This window comes from Pan troglodytes, chromosome 1 (genome assembly GCF_028858775.2).
Source record: "Pan troglodytes isolate AG18354 chromosome 1, NHGRI_mPanTro3-v2.0_pri, whole genome shotgun sequence".
Lineage (NCBI taxonomy): Eukaryota > Metazoa > Chordata > Mammalia > Primates > Hominidae > Pan > Pan troglodytes.
The window spans coordinates 228,624,710-228,631,857 of NC_072398.2; the positions used below are offsets into that span (position 1 = coordinate 228,624,710).

Here is a 7,148-nt window from a genome sequence, read left to right on the forward strand (position 1 = left end):
CCAAGGCCTTGCCGAATCACAGACAAGCTCATGCTACCTATGCTGAGGGAGCTTCGTAGGTTCAAAAGGTAACGACATGGAGAAAACTCACTGCTTTCATTCTTTCCCTTTTAAAAAATAAAAATAAAAACAACAACCACCACCACTCAGTATGCCTCCTATACACCCAGAACGTCACACACATGAAAATGACCGGAGTCTCTTGCGGGTGGAAACTGATTTTTCTGATGGGAAAACAAGGCTGAGTCACTCGCCCAAAGTCACTTCCTGCAGGGAGGTTGCCTACAGTCAGCCACACAACTGACCTGGATTAGCACCTTTGGAGTGTCCACAGGGCACCTGGGACACCCCTCTGTCCCTGCTCAGCCCCAGGAGCCACCAAACTCTCCCAGGACACAAATTCTCTGCTAAAACCATCCCAGGAAGGCACGTGCGGCTGAGCCTCCCAGGCCCCAGGGAGGGACGGCCCCCACGCTGGCCGGGAGGGTACATTCCTCAGGACATTCCGAATCACTGGTCGAGGACAGCGGCAGACACAACAGGCCTCCCCCGGGGCTGGTGTCCATGACACCGACCAGAGTGACGCTGGTCTGCACCATCCCAGGATCACCCGCTCACAGTAGCGTGTCTGCGTTTTACCCAGGCCTGGCCGAGAAATCCGTTTCTTTTAGGCTTCTGTCTACACGCCAAGCAGAGCGCACTCCAGCGGGTGGCCAGCGTAGGCGGTCTACGGCCCTGCAGTCCTTTTATTCTAAATGTGATTACTTTACCTGGGGGGCATTTGATGTGGGTTGACATGCCCACACCATCACTGTGCCCCATCTCCCACCAAACAAATGTCCCCAAGACCCCACAGCCCCCAAATACAGAGACCCCAGCCTGCACTGTCTCAGCCTTCTGACTCTCATAGAGGCCTTCCTCCTTCCTAATGGGGTCAGACTGCCCAGGCCTGACTGTCCCTGACCACGTCCTCTGAGACGGTGTCCTGGCCCTGGCTGGCAGCACTCCCTGGCTGGCAGCACTCCCTGGCTGGCAGCGGCTGTCCCAGGAGAGGTCAAAGTCTGCCCCACTGCCAGAAGGCGCCCAAACGGGAACCTGTCAGGCGAGCCAGAGCCTGAGCCATTGCTGGGCGTGACCTCCGCTCCCCGCGAGGCAGCCGCACCCACAGGCCTAACAGAGAGCCTGAGGGGTGTGGGCAGTCCAGAGCCCTCCAGGAGCCGGCTCTCGGGAGCTGTGGCCCTGGCAGGCACCCGTTGCCTTCTGTTTTTCAGTTTTTCTAAAGAACTATGAAGACACAGACACCGTTTCAAAAGTCAACGAGCACCAAAGACTTAGCATGAAAGCCCAGCGTCCCCTCTTCCACGCTGCCCTGATCCCCGGAGTCCACTGCTCTGGGCTCCTCAGCTTTTCCCAGAAAAAGGCACAGCCTGCTCTCAGTGACCCCCACCTATGGGCATTCCTACCCCCTCCCTGCCTGTTGGACGAGGACTCCATCACGGCCGGCCCCATCACACAATGTCTGTGCCGGCACAAGGCGCTGAGCCCCAGGGCAGGGCCTTGTCCACGTCTTGTTAATGATTTTCTCTCATTTGACCAGCCTGGTTTCCCCAGTTAATTTTTCCGAGTGTTCCGGCGTCTCTGCCATGTGCTTCTTGAGAATATATTCTATACGTCTGGCAGGCCAGCTCAGTGTTTTTCCCAAACACCCCCCATCCTCCCTCTCCAGAGGGCCCAGTGCTCTGGGCCTCACCCTGGGCGGATCCCAGGACCTCCTCTGCTGCTTCCGGGGCCCCTCTCACCTGCTCCCGGCCCTCACTGCCCTGAAGGACATCCCCAGGCACTGTCCCAGGAAGCCACATGGGAGCCATCTTTTGGACTGCCTGAAAATGTCTTGTTTCTTCCTCTCCCCTGACTGGTGAGGAGACGAGCATTCCCACTGTAGATGGTTTTCTCCCAGAGTCGGGCAGCGCCCTTCCCTTGTTGTCAGAGTTGCTGGGGAAGGGCCCCAGTGTCTCGATCTCTTTCTCGGATCACAACTGGTGTGTGGTTCTCCCTGGCCCCACTGAGGGTCTGGCGCACCTGCTGGAGCCTGGGAGCTCTGGCTGTCTTGGTGATGTGCCTCGGTAGGGTCCACATTCATTCACTGAGCCAGCCTGGGAGCTCTGATTGTCGTGCTGATGTGCCTCCATAGGGTCCATGTTAGTCCACTGAGCCAGGCACTGGGTGGAACCCTGCCAGGCGGTCACTCTTGTCTAGGGCTGCGCAGATTTTCATATTATCTCTTCCACTCTGTTTTCTCTTTTTGGAATACCCACTAATGAGTATTAAGCTCTGGTGTTTTCTCCTAATTCCTTACCTTTCCTCCCCTACTTTGTTCTCTGTGTGAGGTTTTCTCTACTTGGACTTCTTATTGGCCCCTGGTCTTATCATTTTCATTATCCTCAAAGAGCCCTCTGCTCTTCATTCCTGGCATCCTGCTCTTGCTTTATGGGTGTAACATCTTCTATTGTCTTAGGAAGGATTACGTTTTCTCTGGAGCGAGTTTCTTTCTTTCTGTCGCTGGCTGCTGGAGCTGCGCCCCTGCCACATACTTCCTCCTGTCTCCGCCTCTGCTGGCCTCTGTCTCTCAGGCACAGGGCTTTCCTCAAACATCTGCTGCTGGTGGTTGATTGTTTCTGCTTCTATTGAGGAGACAGGCCTTATGATGGCGGGAGGTCCAAGTGCACACACCCTGAGCACAGGTGTCTGACTAGGAGGGCCCAATGGGACCCCCAGCCCCATGCCAGGTCTGTATCCTGAAGCCCCTCCTGCAGGCCGGCTGGTTTCTACAGTGGCCTCTTTCCATTTCCTCACTGAGATGCTGGTCTGCTCCTGGTGGAGCCAGTGAAGGGGAGGGGCTGAGAGGGCAGACTCCTTTCAGCAGCTGGCCATGCTGTCCCGGCTGCAGCGCCGCAGAGAGAGGTCCGATTTCCTGCAGCAGCCACGCGGGCCAGTGGCAGACCTGCTCCCCAGCAAAGGCAGCCCTGACTTGCTGAGCGGGGGCTCAGCACAGGGCATGCACAGGGCAGAGGGAGCCGCAGGCTGGCTGGCTGTCTGTCCTATCTCCCCATGTCTGTGAGCCCTTGCGGGGCAGGGACAGTTTCCTGTTCGTGTCCCCACAGTCGGGCTCAGATTCCACACTGAAGAGCAAATGCCTGCCTCGGCACGTGCTCTGCCCTGGTCTCCTAGTACCTTGATTCTGTGTCTTCCCAGAGAGGCCCTGGTGTTCCGTGCCAAGAACCAACTTGCAAGGGGACTTGGCTCAAAATGAGCAGAGGCTGGGCCAGGGCAGCCCCATAGAGGTTCTGGGCCCATCTGTGCCACTTTTTGGGCGACTTCCTGCTGCTTCTGCTCAGGGTGGGCTGGAAAGGACCTCCCATGGCTGAGCCCTGGGGCCCAGAACTCTCTCTTTTCTCTTTACCACTAAATACCCCACCTGGTATCCCCGACACATATAGTTATGGGGCACGAGGGACTTGCCAGGAGGAGGCGTGCAGCAGAGGCGGGCAGGCGGAATCCATGGTCTCTGGGCAGTCTCAGGGGCCCCCGCCTGGCCTGTCCGAGCATGTGGAATCTGTGGTCGCTGGCCAGTCTCAGGGCCCCCTGCCCAGCCTGTCCGTTCCTGTCCGTACTTGGCCTTGGCTGATCTGCTGGATCTCGGACCCAGTGTTGGTTGGGTGGGCCGCTCTGTAGCCCCGCCCTCCTGCCCCCTTATCCTTCCGGAGAGATGGGCCTCTAGTGAGTCTAGTGGGCGCCAGCCCCGTGCCTCCTGCATCCCCATAGCAGTACAATCTCCCAGCCAGCGCCTTGGGCTCTGGGCACAGCTGCTGTCACGGCCACCAGGACCCAATTGCCCCAAGTTTGCTGCCCCTCCGGTTAGGATGCTGCACAGGCCTCCAGCTTCATGTGGTCCCACCCTCAGGCATTTCTGTCCCTCCTACCCTGGCCTCTAGGTCTGGCTGACCCCACTCGGCCCAGTGGGGCGCGGCCTCTCTAGCACCTGTCCATCCAACCTCAGTGAAGGCAAACTCAAGCTACAATGATGCCCTTGTACTCCGGTAATTCTGCCCGTCAAACTTCGGACTCAGTCACATAATCGGGGGGAGGGCTTGCTTTTGCAAATCATGCAGCACACATCAGCCAGCTCCGTTTGCAAGGTGGCCAGGGATTTGGCTCTGCGGCCTTCACTGGGGCAGTTTTGCCCCCCCAGGGCACATTTGGCAACGTCTGGGGACACTGCTGGTAGTCAGGAGTCCTGGCTACTGGTTGGCAAGGCTGCTGGAGAGACCTGTTATCTGGATCAAGGTCCCTAGGGCTGTGGTAGGGAAACCCTAGGCAGCTAAGCAGAGAGCCACCCTGCGCGGTGGGGGCGGGGAAGTGCACCTGGCCCTCCCACCTGGACATAGCTGGTTCAGCCCAAAGTGCATTCCAGTCACTCCCCAGCTCCGGCTCTGAATGAGACATCCCATAAACCCAGCTGCTGTCCCTGGCTCTGCTGCCACTCACGGGGTTCCCCCAAAGGGTGGGAATCAGAGCCTGCCTCTGACAGGTGCCCATGTGGGTGACAGGTCTCCTGCCACCCGTTCACCCGCTGTAGGACAGACACACAGACAGTGCCCTCTGAATGCCCCGTCATCCACTGTCTTCTGCCCCTCCCCAAACTTCTGGAAGGTGGGTATTTTCCAGGGCAGGTAAGGAAACCAGGTGCAGAGGGAATGTGGCCTGCGGGGGTGGGACTGCTGGCCAGGCCCTGTCCTGACCTGGATGGCTGTCCCCAAATGGGGACCGGGGGGAGTGGGGGTTCTGGCCTCAGCCAGGGAGTCACTAGAAATAAGGACGCTGCTCCAGACGGATGGTCCCCTGTGCTAAGGACAGGAGCAGCCCAGATCCATCTGGAAACCAAAACGAAAACTCAGACCCAAACTCGCGGGGAGCGCCTGCGCCTGGATCACAACGTGAACACAGACGGTCATCCTCAGGATGGGGACCTGCACGCCACATGTGAGCTGGGGGGACCCTGGCACGCCGCTTCTCACTGCTTCACCTCTGTGCCTCAGTTTCCTCATGTGTAGGTAGAAAGTGCCTCCCACATAGGGTGGTCCTGTGGGTCAGAGATGGCCCCTGAAGAGCCAGCGACCTCAGGGAGGCCCCCCCAACAAGGGTTTCTCCCCAGTGTCCAGGTGGGGGGAGGGCCCATCCCACCCTCCAGGTGACTTTGGTCCAGGTGACTTACTTCTTCCAGGAAGCCCCCAAGACACCTCCCTTCCAGCAGGACTGGGGTGGGTGAGGAGTGCCCACCTTCAGCCCATGGCTCCTGCTCTGGACAGTGCCTTTCATCTCACCCTGTTCCCCTCTGCTGGCTGTGGGCATCGCACAGCAGGGGCCACGTCTGCCTGGCACACTTGTGGGTCAACATCTTCTAACTCAACACTCCTACTAGTCCCATTTTACGGATGAGGAAACCGAGGCCCCAAGAGCTGCTTAGTTCACAGAGAGCCAGGATGTGAGCCTGAAACCCACACGCCTGGGAACTATGCCACGGAGGGGTCAGGGCCTGCAGCCAGGCACAGCACCTGGACCCTCTTGCTGGTCCCAGCCAGGCCCACACGCACCCCCTAGGCCCCCATGTTAGGTGGTGCACAGACTGTTCCCCTCAAGGACACAGAGAAGATTCAGGCCTTGATTCAGGTCAGATGCAGGTCACCAAGACCTGCCATCGCTGCCACTCCCTCAGTCCCCCCACCTACTCAAATCTCAAAAGGGATACTGTTCCCATTTCACAGGCGCAGAAAGAGGCTGAGCGGCCAAGACAAGCGGCCACGGCTCCCTGGTAGGTGGGACGCACCCCTCCCCATCTCCCTTCTCAGGTGAGACAAAGCAGGTCCCTCCCTGCCACCGCCCACCAAGGCCAAGGGTGGGGGACGGGCGTATGGTTTGGGTTTGTCTTGGGTGTGGGGTTCTTCCTTCTCGGGGCTTTTCTGAAATTTTGGGGCCAAAGCAGGTTTGGGTGTCAGATTCCCCAAAGAGCTCCCGGGAGGGTCGTTCTGTTCCGCCCCCCAGCCCATGCTCTTTCAAACTCCCTGGGGCTTCCAGAGTCCTCCGCGCTCAAGTCTGAACCCAGGTTCCGGTTGCATGGAAGTTTTCCTTTAGGAAGAGGAAGCGGCCACTCGGGGTCGAGAGAGGGCAGCGAGCGAGCGGGCGGGGGCAAGCAGGGGGCTGCCTCGTGTGTGGGGGGGGGCGGGTCCAAAGTCGCATCCGGCTCAGCCCGCGAGCCCCGCCTCTCCCGCCCCGGCGGAGCCCCAGGAGGGTCGCGAAGTTGTTGCGGCTGCCGGGGCGGGGCTTGCGGGAAAAGCGAGGGGGAGGAGAAGCGCCCCGGGTTCCTGGCGCCTCCCCCGGGCTAATCCCCCCACCCGGCTCCCCCGAGCCCCGACTCACCTGTCCCCCGGCTCACCTGCGCCGCGGGGCGGAGGGACGGAGGGGCGGCGCGCTGGCGGTGCAGCTTCCAGCGCCGGGTCCTGTCCTGTCCTGCAGCCGCTTCTCTCCTCCGGCCGCGCGGTGCGGCCCGGGGCGCCTCCTCCACTTCCTGCGCGGTCTGGCTGGAGGGCGGCGGCTGCGGCCCCGCAGGTGGGCGCTGGGCGGGCGGGGCTGCTCCGGGTCCGAGGGCCCGGGCGGGGAGGGCCGGGGAGGGGGCGGGGCGCGTCCCGGGCACCTGTGGCGGCGCCGCCTGCGTCACAGGTCACAGCCCCACCTGGGCCGGCTGGAGCCCACGTGATCGCCCGGACTGGATCGCGCCTCTCGATTCCCGCCGAGCCGCCGCCGCCCGGTGCCTGCGCCTTCCCTCCCCGCGCCCACGCCCCCTCGAGGCCGGCCCGGGCGTCGCCTGCCAGGCGTGGGGCCAGAGCGGCTCGGCTCCCTCCTGCGTCACTGTCCTTCCAGGCCCCGCTCCACTGCCTCCTCCAGGAAGCCTTCGGGGAAGGAGACCAGCCCTGCGGGGACCGATGTTTGCTGTAGAAAGGCCCGGCCCTCTGGATTCTTGGAAGCCAGGCGGCCAAAGACAGCCAAGAGGGCGCAAAGCACTCTGGCCACTTTTTTGGTGTGGTTGAGTCGCG

General features: G+C 60.9%; 1 protein-coding gene across 2 annotated transcripts in view; it reads right to left on the reverse strand.

Annotated features, from left to right (window-relative positions):
• ARHGEF16 (Rho guanine nucleotide exchange factor 16) overlaps positions 1-6,825 on the reverse strand; it is a 28,162-nt gene extending 21,337 nt beyond the window's left edge. The window contains exon 1 of one of the 2 annotated variants that reach the window (XM_024355906.3): positions 6,475-6,825. The gene's annotated coding sequence lies outside the window, so the exon portion shown is untranslated. The remainder of the gene's footprint in view (positions 1-6,474) is intronic. The other variant, XM_024355908.3, reaches the window with a different exon arrangement.
• Between the last annotated feature and the right edge of the window lie 323 nt (positions 6,826-7,148).